Below are 12,807 nucleotides of genomic sequence, written 5' to 3' on the forward strand. Positions count from 1 at the left end.
TTAATTCCAGTAGATCTATCTAGATCAATCTTCCTTCATCTCTGTACAAAAAACTACAGCAATCATGTGGTCCCAAACATCCCAGTGGACTGAGACCTCTTATTTAAGAGGTTCCTCTACCCATCTGCCTGTATGGTTCAGCCTGCTAGGCCATCTATCTACATTATCTGCATGTTGTATGGCTCAGTCTACTGCCACCTGTCTACAATATCATATCCACACCTCATATATATGAGATCAGTTCCTGGCCCACAACTCAGGATATTGGTGGATTCCTCTGATTGTGCGGCACTGTGATGTACAATTTCTTACATCCACGCCATTGATCTGTTTCACCAGATCATTTTAAGCACGATAAAAAATGCAGCGGATCGAAATATCGGGTGGACCACACACAGGAAAGAGTGATGATATTGACCCTTACAAACTTATTGGGGGCCACACAAGTTTTGGATGAACCTGATGTTTTTGTGGTCCCTTCATCCACGTCTTCGTGAATTTATCAACTGGTTGAATGACAAATAATAATTGTGGTGGCCACTAAGAAGTTTTTAATGGTGGAAGTTCAATCACCACTGTTTCTTGTGGTGTGGTTCCAGCTGTATTTTTCAGATCATGTCCTAAGATGAGCTGGTGAAGTGGATGGATAGTGTGGATATAAGATAAATATATTAAGATAGGCCCCATAGTTAGGGATCCACCGAATCCCCCATTCCTATTCTACTAATCAACTTGGTCACAGTTAGAGTTGGGCATCGAGTTGAGTCGGACCAGGTTAGGGTTGACCTAACTTGATCTGGTTTTGAAATAGCCCTGACCCAAACTCGACCCGACTCGGTACCGAGTCCAGCATGCCTAACCCGATCTGAGTCTGGTCTAGCCTAGACTAATTCGAACCGAGTCCGACCTGATCAAAAGTACTAAGTCGGGTCAAGTTGGCACCGAGTCGGATTAAGAGATGAGATAGAGAGGAGGAGGGTGGTGATGGTGGTGGGTGGTTGTCGGGCTTGGAAGAGGGAGGGAGTGGAGGGGGGAGAGAGAGAGAGGAGGAGGAGGGTGGTGATGGTAGTGGGTGGCTGTCGGGCTTGGAAGAGGAGGAGGGTGGTGATGGTAGTGGGTGGCTGTCGGGCTTGGAAGAGGAGGAGGAGGGAGGGACATAGAGAGTTTGGGATCGGATCGGGGTCGGGTGCAAGTGCGGCGAGTAGGGTTAGAAATACTTAGAAATCAGAGGTTTTATTTTATTATATATATATATATACACTCGAATTTGAGTCGAGTGGAGTCTGACCGGATCGAGTTTTGGGTCGAGTCAGGTCGAGTTATTGGGTAACTCGGACTTGACTCGTTTTGAGTTCGGATTGGGTGAAGCTTACTCGGTTTGGACTGACTCACCTATTCGGTTCGAGATGAGTCGAGTCGGGTCTGAACGAGTCGGACGATTCACGTTGTCCGGTGCCCAACTCTAGCCATAGTGTCAGAAGCAAATCAAACCACACAACCAATGGCCCCTAACAAGTAGATGGATCATATTGTTGATATGAATTATTTGTCTTTAAACAGTATTGACCGTCCACACTAAAGGCTATGGATCTAATGACTAATATTTGTCACGATTTCATGGTAGCCTATGAAATGTGTGCTGAACCTAACGAACAATTTACAATGACAGATGGGTAGTTTACCTGCTTTTCCCTCGGATGGATGAATAGGTTCCCAGCAACCGAGCATCTCACATCATTCAAAAAGTTCTTTATATGCTTTTTCTTTATTCTTTTTGTTTTTTCTTCATCTTTTTCAAAGTAAAAAGTGCTTTATAGCTGGCCTTATGTATTTCTGTCTTTTGACTGCTTGCTGGAACTATTTTCCATCTTCCTCTTTCTACAAGCTTTGAGTGATTGTGGAAGCCATCTTCCTTCTTTCTCTTTTTAAAATCTCTCCGCTCATTTCGGTACGCTTCCTTCCATCGTTTTATCATAGTTATAAGAGAAGGGATGTTATACAATGGTAACATCTCACCCACAACCAGCTGTATATGAGAAAGCCATTCAACTAGCTGCTTGTGTTTTAAGAGAGTTGTCTCATTGTAAAAAGGGGATGCCTGATGGTCGGATGAGGATATTTTTGGGCCATCACATACAACGTTACTCTTATTTATTTATTTATTTATTTATTACACACCCCCACACACTCAAGCTAGTGGAATTTTACCACCTATGGGTACTTGAACCCTTGCTCGGGAGTTAAACTCCTGAGAGTCTACCACCCGAGCAACATACAACTTTACTCAAACCCATGACCTTACCGGTGAAACTCCTCTAAGTCTGCTGTTAAGCCAAGAGTAACTGATGTTGTTTGATATTTGGACTGTCCATGCATGTTCAAAGTCGTTAATTCCATTAGATCTAGTCAATCTTCTTTGATCATCGCTCTACAAGAACTGCAACAATAAGGTGGTCTTAAACATCCGTTACTCGACTCATCTTTAATGAACAATACCATCCATCAATTTCTGCAAGCCACTAAATGGACGATTCAAATCATCTGATATTATGATTTTTCAAAGCTGTCTGTGAAGAGCAAGTTGGACCTGATGGACGTACGGTTCGGATAGTTGATTTGGATGCCAGTGATTCCAATTGCAGCTATTTGCATGGCAAGGTTTCCATACATAAAGCCCACTATATCATTTCTCAACTAGAATGTATATTTCAACAAGAGGTCAAGGGTTCAAATATCCATTGCTGTGAAATTCCACTGTGGTGTGAGTGCATACGTGTGTAAAAAAAAAAGTGTGGTTCTTTCATTTAGATTTTTGTTATTAAGTTGTTCATGGTGATCAGGAGTGGATTAAATATAAGTGAGTTTTATAAAATACTATCTCATTATTAATATTGTTTTTATATCCCAATACCTTTTAAAATTAACTTTCATTAAACTACCTTATTAATCAAGAAACTACCTTAAAATTAACTTCAGTTAGTTTTCTTTCAATTCTATCTTCTTCTTCTTCTTCTTCTTTTTTTTTTTTTTTAAAGTGTACTGTGTTGACATGGCAAAGTTCTGTGGGCCTCAACGTGATAATATCCATACCGTCCGTCCATTTTGCCCAATCATTTCAAGGCATGATCCTAAAAATGAGGCAAATCCAAAAATCAATTAGTAGACGACACTCAGAAAATAGTGGGGACAATGATGCCCACCGTTGAAACCTTCCTATGGCTACATGATGTTAATTTGCCAACCAATCAATTCATAATATCACACAAACTTGGATTATGGAAAAACACGAATATCAGCTTGATCCAAAACTTTTTGCCCCTCAAGAAGTTTGGAATGGTAGATGTTCATCTTCAACTTGAACAACCTTCTGGCCCACTTAATAAATCTTTCTAAGTTTTAGGCTTAGCACAGGTCAAGTGGGGTCAACATGATGAACGGCCCACGTCTATCATCCAAATGGGCCAAATCTGATCTTTGAGAGAGCGCTTGGTGGACAGAGACTGAGACGGGATATGGTGGGGAGAGAGAGGGAAAGATTGGGATCGCAGATTAGTTGCACCCGAGCCTCACCCAAGACGGTCGGCCATTGCCGTAGGGTGCACCCCTATGTATGTATTGTACATCCACTCAATCCACCCATTTTGCCTGATCATTATAGGGCAAGAGCCCAAAAATGAATCAGATCCAAATCTAAGATGGACCACACCATGGCAAACAACGGTGGTTGACCATTAACACCTCTTGGGTCACAAGAGTCTTGGATCAAGCTGATATTTGTTTTTTCACTTCATCCAAGTTGTATGACCTCATCAACCATTTGCATGACAAATAAAAACGATGGTAACAATACAGCAGGCCTTAGGATGTTTTTAAGGGCGGAGCATTTTAACCGCTACTATTGTTTCTTGTCGTATGGTCCACCTAAGATTTGGATATCTTCCATTTTTGAGATCATGCCGTAAAATAAGTTGACAAATGATATAGAATGGGTAAGTTGACAAATGATATAGAATGGGTTGCGTATTTTGTTTATGACTAAGATGGACGGAAGAAAAGAAGCAAAGAAGGATCGAACACACTCGGCATAGTTTAACCGGTTGACAAATCTGGTCGATAGGTCAAAATTCCTTCAGAATTTCTAGATTGCTTACTAATTGATTTCCACCATTTTAGAGAAGTCAAAATACTGTTTGACAAGTTGAATTACTGTTCCAAATTACTTGCTGGCTGATTTCTACCAGTTTAGATAGGTCGGCAAATCTTGTCAACAGCTTAAAATCCAAATAGGTCAAAAATCACAAAATTTTCAGTTTATATCTCTGGATACGTTTTTGTTATTTTGACTTGTTGACGATAGGTCGACAGATGCGCTAAATTTAGGCAATTTTCTGAATTTGTCTCCTAACTTGAATAAAATTCTTTGATTAAGTTTTTGGGGTTTGTTTAAGTTATGTACAGGAGTTAAATGCATTTTTATTATGGATTTAATAAATAAAAAATTTAATAAATTTCTTCTTTTCTCTCATGGATTCGAGAAACCTCTTGTGAATTCAAGAGTGCCTTGTGGATTTAAGGTACTTATCAATCAAGGAAGATGGTAATTGACCTCATCACGTTCTTCCCTACGTTAGTTGGTATTAGAGTGAGGCTTTCTCCTCGGATTTATGACTTCTAACGACGGATCGGGCAACATTCTCATGGATGGTGCTCCATGAAAATTTCCATTAACAGCGACAATTTTCAAAGTGGTGTAGCGAGAGAATTGATAAGTCATGCAAGGACTACAGGCTGTCATCGATCACATGACAGAGGCTCTAGGTAGCCCCGTGTTTGTGGCGGTGATCCTCCCGATAGGCATGAAAATTTGTAATCATGCTGATCACAAGGTGATGACAATAGTAAATAGAAAAATCACGCTTGAGGATGTGTGATCCAACGATGAGGAGATCAATGACATGATCCTCCAATATCCTCGATAAGGTGATGATCAGGTAGATCAGATGGATCGAAAATTTAAGATGAAAGTTGATCTTCCTAACTTTAATGGCCAACTTCACATTGAGGATTTTCTCGATTAGTTTTCTGAAGTTGAGCAATTCTTTAGCTATATTGAAATTCCTGAAGTGAAGAAAGTTAAGCTTGTGTTTTACAAGTTGAAGAGTGGAGCTTCTGCTTGGTGGGAGTAACTTCTGCTCGCATGGATAAGATAGATGAAAGCATTAATCTGCACATGTAGTGGATGAAGCAATTGCTATATTCGTGATTCCTACCTAGCGACTATAATAAGGTATTGTTCCAATAATACCAAAATTTTCAGCAGGGTAGTCGGTTAATAAGAGATTATACAGAAGAATTCCTCCGCTTGGCAGTACGAAACGATTTAGTCAAAACTGAATTGCAGTAAGTCACCTGATTCAACGGTGGGTTACGTGTTGTGATCTAAGATTAGGTTTAAATGCATCACGTGTGGACGATGAATGAAGCGCTCAAATTGGCCACCCAAGCGGAAGCATATAGTTTGAGCATCTTAACACACAAACATATCCTAACACTAAGGTCGCTGTGGTGGGTCCATCTTATGGAGCTTCATAGGCCAAAGGGAAAGAACCTGTTGGGGGCGCACTCAATATCCTACCCCCGCGAATCGAGATTTAGGAAGTGGGCAAGTTAAACCCCAAAGGGGTGTGACCATTGCCGCCGGTCTAAGTATGATCCTGATCCCCTATGGTCGATCAAGGCCCAACCATTTCTATCATTGTGGTCAACCAAGTCACTTATTAAACACTTGCCCCTAGTGGCAAGTGCCTAACCTCGCCATCAATGATGGTAGTGCTAAAAACATCTATGAAGACCCGGATTTTGATGAATTAGAGCATGTCACAGATGATGACATAGATTATGCAGATTGGGTACTGCAGGATCATGGCGAGTCACTCGTCATAAGACGACTATTACATGCACCAAGGAAGAAGGTAAACCCCACAACAATACAACATCTTTTGAACTAGGTGTACGGTGAATCGAAAGGTCTGTGATGTGATTATCGACAATGGGAGCAATGAGAACATTGTTTCTAAGGTTATGGTGGAGAAATTGTAGTTGAAAATGGAGCATCATCCCTCCCCGTACATGATTTGTTGGATTAAAAAGGTCAATGAAATGAAGGTAACTGAACAATGCACGATATCCTTTTCAATTGGCAAATATTATAAAGGCTAAGTCATATGCGACATTGTTGACATGAAGGTCTTTCATATTCTACTCGGTCCTTCAACCATGACGCTACTCATAGAGGATGAAATAATGTGAACATTTTCTTTAAGGACGTTTGAAAAACTATACTAGCCCCTATCGACTAAGAAGAGCCACCTAAAACTTCTAAAGTAGAGGGGTATTCTCTCCTAAGCATACGAGACTTTGTAGATGAATCTAAAGAAATGGAAAAAAATTATTCATTAATTGTAAAAGGGAAAAGAACTCTAGATCACCATCATTTTCGAGAAACTAAAATCCTTATTACATGAATTCAAAGAAATTTGGCCTGACAACACTCCCAATGGATTGCTTTCCATACGGGATATTCAGCACCATATCGACCTTGTCCCAGGGTCCAGCTTACCAAATCGTCCTCACTATCGGATAATTCCGAAAGAGTGTAATATTTTTCAAGGACAAGTGAATGAATTAATCTGTAATGGTATATCCAAGAAAGCATGGGCCCATGCGTCATTCCAGCACTATTAACTCCTAAGAAAGATGAGAGTTGGCGTATGTGTGTCAACAACTAGACAATTAATAAGATTACCATAAAGTACAGGCTTCCCATACCGCAATTGGATGATATATTGGACATGATAGAGGTTGTAAAACGGTTTTCTAAATTAGATTTAAAGAGCGGCTACCATCATATCCAAATATGACCTAGTGATAAGTGGATGATAACTTTTAAGACTAAGGAGTTGTATGAATGGTTGGTCATGCCTTATGGTCTTTCGAACACACCTAGTACATCCATGAGCTTGATGAATCAAGTTCTGAAGCTATTCATTTGGCAGTTCGTAGTGGTCTACTTCGATTATATTTTGATATACAGTCAGGATGAAGCAAGCCATATGTAACACCTCAAATAGGCCTTTCAAGTGCTCACCGAAAATAAGTTGTATCTCAATATAAAAATATACATCTTTTTGACTTGATATCTTGCTATTTTTGAACTTTGTTGTGACGTCCACGAGCATTCGAGTGGATAATGAAAAGGTGAGAGCCATCAGGGAATAGCCAGTTCCAACAAACATTCATGAAGAACGGAGTTTTCATGGGTTAGTGACATTCTATTATCGATTCATGAAGAATTTCAGCACGGTTGTGTCATCGATCACAGATTATATGAAGAAGGAACTATTTCAGTGGATTGATGAAGCTGATAGGAGCTTTGCTGAAATCAAGCACAGATTGTCCATCAAGCACTCTTGAATCCACAACAAGTTTCTCAAATCCAAGAGAAAAAAAAAAGAAAATTCTTAAAAAGTTTATTGCTTGAATTCATAATAAAAATGAGTTTAACCCCTTAAGTAACCTTAAAAACAAACCCTAAAAATGTAACAAAGAGTTAAACAAATTTAGAAAATCACATAAATTTTTCGCATCCGTTGACCTATTGTTGATCGGTCAAGTCAACAGGTCGAAATAACAAAAAAATGTCCAAAGATTTAAATCAGAAATTTTATGATTTTCGACCAGTTGACCTAATTTGGTGACCCATTGAACTGGATTTTGACCTGTTAACAAGATTTATCAACCTATCTAAACTAGCAGAAATTAGTTAGTAAGCAATCCAGAACAGTATTTCGACATGTTTAAACAGGTAGAAATTAGCCAACAACCAATCTAGAATTTCTGGCAGAATTTTGACTTGTTGGCCAAATTCCTGGACCGGTCAAACTACGTTAAGTGTGTTCGATCCTTCTTGGCTTCTTTTCTTCCGTCCATCTTATCCATGAACGAGTCCGCAACTTGTTCTACATCAACACAACAAATGGACGGAATGAATATAAAATATAGAAAGGTAAGCCCCACAGTCGAGGGTGCACTATGTTGGGTAGGCCAGGCCATACTGAATCTGCTCCCTGCCTACTAACGGCCTACAAAAGCCTGTTGCATAAGTAGCTGGGCAGGGCCTACCGTGGTGTTTGCAAGAAATCCACCCCATCCATCCGTCTTTTTAAATCATGTTAGGAAATGAAGCAAAAAATAAGATAGATCCAAAATTCAAGTGGGTTGTAGGATAGGAAAAAATGGGAAGGGAAATGCCTAACGTTGAAACCTTCCAAGGTCTATTATGATGTTTTATATGCCATCCATACCGTTCGTATGATTGGAAACAAGTTCCTCATTTAATCACTCAAGTGCATGTATTCCATGATCTACCAACATAATTATTCATAACCTGTTCGATGGTTCTGGCCTGTAATTCCGAATTCAATAAGAAATTAATGTGCCAAAGTTCTATGGGCCTTGGCAAGGGAGAGAATAATCTAAAAGGTCACTTTTCTTTAATAAAATCTTGATTTTAGATATAGCAAAAATGATACCTGAATCCATTTATTATCTCGAGTTTCAAGGCACATGGCACTTTCGCTTGGGTTGAGGTTGCCATTCGGCTCTAAGATGGACAAAGTAGAGTAAGGTCATTTCTATTCGGATGAACTAAAAGTACAAAAACATTAGCCTGATCCAAAACTTTCGTGACATTTAACCCTCACATACAGTTTCCTATCATACCGCCCACTTGATTTTGGATTTGCCTCATTTTTTCGCCCATGTCCTTACATGATATGGAAAAACAGATGGATGGGGGTGGATTTCTCACAACCATCATGGTGGACCTCACCTAGTTTTCCTATTGCGAAAAGTTCCCGTGTCCGGCTGATGCTGCTATTAGTGAAGGGCTACAAGTCAGTGCTTCGTGGATTGAACCATGATTTATATGTTTTTTCTACATTGCCCAACTATTATTCCATATTATTTTATGGTATAACCCCTAAAATGAGTCAGATCCAAATTTCAGGTGGACCACACACAGGAAAACAGTGGTGAGGGAACACCATCATTAAAAACTTTCTACGGAATACTTTAATGTTTATTTGCCATCCAACCTGTTGATTAGGTCACACATACAGGATGCAGGAAAGCACAAGTATCAGCTTGATTCAAAACTTTCATGGCCCATTAAGTTTTTAATGGTGGGCACTCAATGACTATTATCTATGGTGTGGTGCACTTGGGATTTGGACTTGGCTCTCTCTCTCTCTCTCTCTCTCTCTCTCTCTCTCTCTCTCTCTCTCTTCATGCTAAATGGATGGATGATATGGATAAAACACACGCATCATGGTGGGGCTCGCAAGTAGTGTCAGTAGGCAATCTCATCCTGAAAGAAGACTCTTGGTGTTAAAAAAATAAAAATAAATTTTAACAATAAATAAATCATAAATTTAGTATTACGTTTGAGTAATTAAGCTACATCATAAATGATGAACATCTTTGTTATTTTATGAAATAACATGCCGAAAATGGGAGAGAACTGACGGAAGGTACCCTTCAACAATTATTTTGATTATGAGGTGGCTTAATGAAAAGATCATTTTAAAAGTATTAGGATGTAATTATAATATTATTGAGGCAGTATTTTGTAAAACTCCCTAAATTTAACCACGGAAGATTTGCTAAGCAGGAGAGACCTGTAATTTCATTTTCACGGGGTACATGGAACTATTTAAGGCATTGATGGTTGGAGAAAGGAATTTATTATTATTATTGATAAAAGTGGATTTGTGCCGATAAGGTGATATATACCTAGCCAGGGAACCTCCCTACCATAACCTTTCTAAGCTATATAAGAAATATAAATAATAAATTTACTTTTTTTATAGTATCGTTTACTATATGGCTTAACCATGTTTTTCTCATAATTATTCTAAGCACTTTTCATGTTGGGCACAACTCCTAAAGTCCAAAGGATGAAGAGTTATAATCAAACTAAAACTTACTATTTATAATAAAAATGGAACTAAATATGGAATTTGACCGTCAATATGATGGAATCTCGCAAATTCTGCATGTGGGCAACCCGACTTATGCCATATTGGTTGGCTAAAGTAGCTCTTCTACCCCAAAATCATATATTTTATGCCCGATAATTCATTCCAGATTTTGAGATATGCCCGATTTAAGCTCCGACGGTCTAGATCACTCCTGTCGTTGACCGGGCCTTTTATGATCCATCTTGGCCATGAAACTGTCTACGACCTGCTCTACATCAATGAACCTGATATTTCCTTGGTCCTTTCATCTAGTTCTTTATGAATTTATCAACCAGTTGAACGGCAAAACTTTGAGCTGGTCCCTAAAAAGTTTTTAATGGTGTAAGTTCAATTCTGGCTGCTTCCTGTGGTGTGCTTTGTTTGTGATTTAGATGATCTGCAGCATTTTTCAGTTCATGCCCTTAAATGAGCTCGAGAAGTGGATGGATGGTGTGGATATAAGACAAATACATCGCAGTGGGTCCCGTAGTCAGGGATCCACCGAAGCTCTGTCCCTATTCTGCTAATCAAGTTGGTCACAGTGTCCGAAACAAATCAAATCAGATAGACATTGTGTAGCAGTCCGTTTATTTCGTTTTAGCTAAACTTTCATCCGTCGCATTAGTATATATGTAACAGAAAACCACACAAAAATATCACTGATGAGATGATCCAATCTATCCTTTAGTCGGCCTTATCTTCTGTATCCATACGTTTTCCAACAATCGATATGATTCTTTACAAACACAACCAATTCATGATGGTCTCTAATAAGTAAATGGATCATATTGTTGATTTGAATTATTATTCTACAAACAATATTGACCGTCCACACTAATTAAAAGCCATGTATCTAATTACTAATATTTGTGACGATTTCACGGTAGCCTACGAAATGTGTGCTGAACCTAATGAACAATTAAGAATTTATTTTTCCTGCGTTTACATGAAAGATGTGTAGATTCCCTGCTTTCCCCTCAGATGGATGGATAGGTTCCTAGCAACCGAGCATCTCACATCCTTCAAAATTTTCTTTATATGCTTTTTTGTTTTTTATTCATCTTTTTCGAAGTAAAAAGTGCTTTATAGCTGCTGCCTTATCTATTTCTGTCTTTTGACTGATTGCAGGAGCCATCTTCCTCTTTCTACGAGTGGCTAGCATAGTCTTACCAACTTGCGTCTTTCTCAGAGTGAGTGCAGAAGTCATCTTCCTTCTTTCTATTTTTAAAAGCTCTCCGTTCATTCCGGTATGCTTCCTTCTACCATTTTGTATATCATATATATACTTATAAGAAAAGGGATGCTATACATAAACTTCCAAATTCACGAGGATAAGGATGAATTTTGGGCTATATACATACAACGCGGTACACTAGTTGTATTGTAGGCTCATTATACAAGTAGTTGCTTTGTACACGTGGCAATCCAAGCATGGACTTGAGCAGGGATTCATTAGAATAAGCTGTTGGCAAGCTACTAAAAGAGGATTCCCGGTGATCATCAGATGAACTAGCATCATCTGACCGAAGTGTTTCTTTAGAAACATAAACGATCCTAGGATCTTGACCTTCCAATATTGGATCCTATTGATCAGAAGCTTCAATCATTTTATTGATGTGATTCTTTCATTTTTTGTTTTACACAACCACACACCACAATGGGTACTCGAACCATGACCTTACCTGTGAAACTCTTGTGAGTCTACGATTAAGCCAAGAGTAACTGGTGTTGTTTGATGTTTGGACTGTCCATACGTGTCCAAAGTCGTTAATTCCATTAGATCTACTCAATCTGATCTTTCATCACTGTACAAAAACTGCAACGATAAGGTGGTCTTAAACATCCGTTAATCGACTCAGTCTTTAATGAACAATCTCGTCCATCAATTTCTGCAAGCTACTAAATGGGCAGTTCAAATCATCTGATATTATGAATTTTCAAGGCTTCCTGTGAAGAGCAAGCTGGACCTAATGGACGGTCCGGATAGTTGATTTGGATGCCAATGATTCCAATTGCTGCTACGTGCATTGCGAAATCGAATTGTCTACTGAGTTACTCACTACACTTTTATCGTACTGAGTAAACTCAGTTGAGCCCACTGTGAATGTATTTGGTTTATCCACACAGTCCATCCGTTTTTCCCGCTAAAATTAGCGGTTAAGCACAAAATTGAAGTATATCCAAAGCTCAAGTGGACTATACCATAGGAAACAGTGTGGAATAATGGTTTCCACCGTTGAAACCTTCCTAGGGTTCACGGTGATCTTTGTTTGCCATCCAACCTGTTCATAAGATCACAAAGACATGGACAAAGAGAAAACACAAATATCAGCTTGATCCAAAACTTCAGTGGCCTCCGAGAAATTTTGGATGGTAGAGATTCAATCACACTGTTTCCTTCTTGTGGTGTGGTCCACTTGAGATTTGAATAATCTTCCGTTTTGGGTTCAAGCACTAAAATTATCTGTTAAAATGGATGAATGGAGTGGATAAAATAAATAAATAATAGCGGACTACACAGAGTTTACTCGGTATGCTAAGGGCACTGAGTTACGCTTTAAGCAAACCGCTTCCGTGCATAGAGCCCAGGAGGTGTGGCTCAACATGAGGTCATGGGTTCGAGTACTCGTTGTGGTGAAATTCTACTGTGGTGTAAGTGTGTGGGTGCATGTGGGGAGTGTGGGTGTGCGTGTGCGTGTGTGTGTAAAAAAAAATGTTTGACTCTATC

At 39.2% G+C, this 12,807-nt stretch overlaps 1 protein-coding gene across 5 annotated transcripts in view; it reads left to right on the top strand.

The window, feature by feature from the left end:
• The first annotated feature begins 1,533 nt into the window (after positions 1 to 1,533).
• Positions 1,534 to 12,807, top strand: part of LOC131242079 (disease resistance RPP13-like protein 4) — a 115,430-nt gene continuing 104,156 nt past the window's right edge. For 4 of the 5 annotated variants that reach the window (XM_058240556.1, XM_058240563.1, XM_058240547.1 and 1 more), the window contains exon 1: positions 11,039 to 11,326. The gene's annotated coding sequence lies outside the window, so the exon portion shown is untranslated. Of the gene's footprint in view, positions 1,949 to 11,038; positions 11,327 to 12,807 lie in introns of those variants that run through there. The other variant, XM_058240538.1, reaches the window with a different exon arrangement.

This window comes from Magnolia sinica, chromosome 1, assembly GCF_029962835.1.
Source record: "Magnolia sinica isolate HGM2019 chromosome 1, MsV1, whole genome shotgun sequence".
Taxonomy (NCBI): Eukaryota; Viridiplantae; Streptophyta; class Magnoliopsida; order Magnoliales; family Magnoliaceae; genus Magnolia; species Magnolia sinica.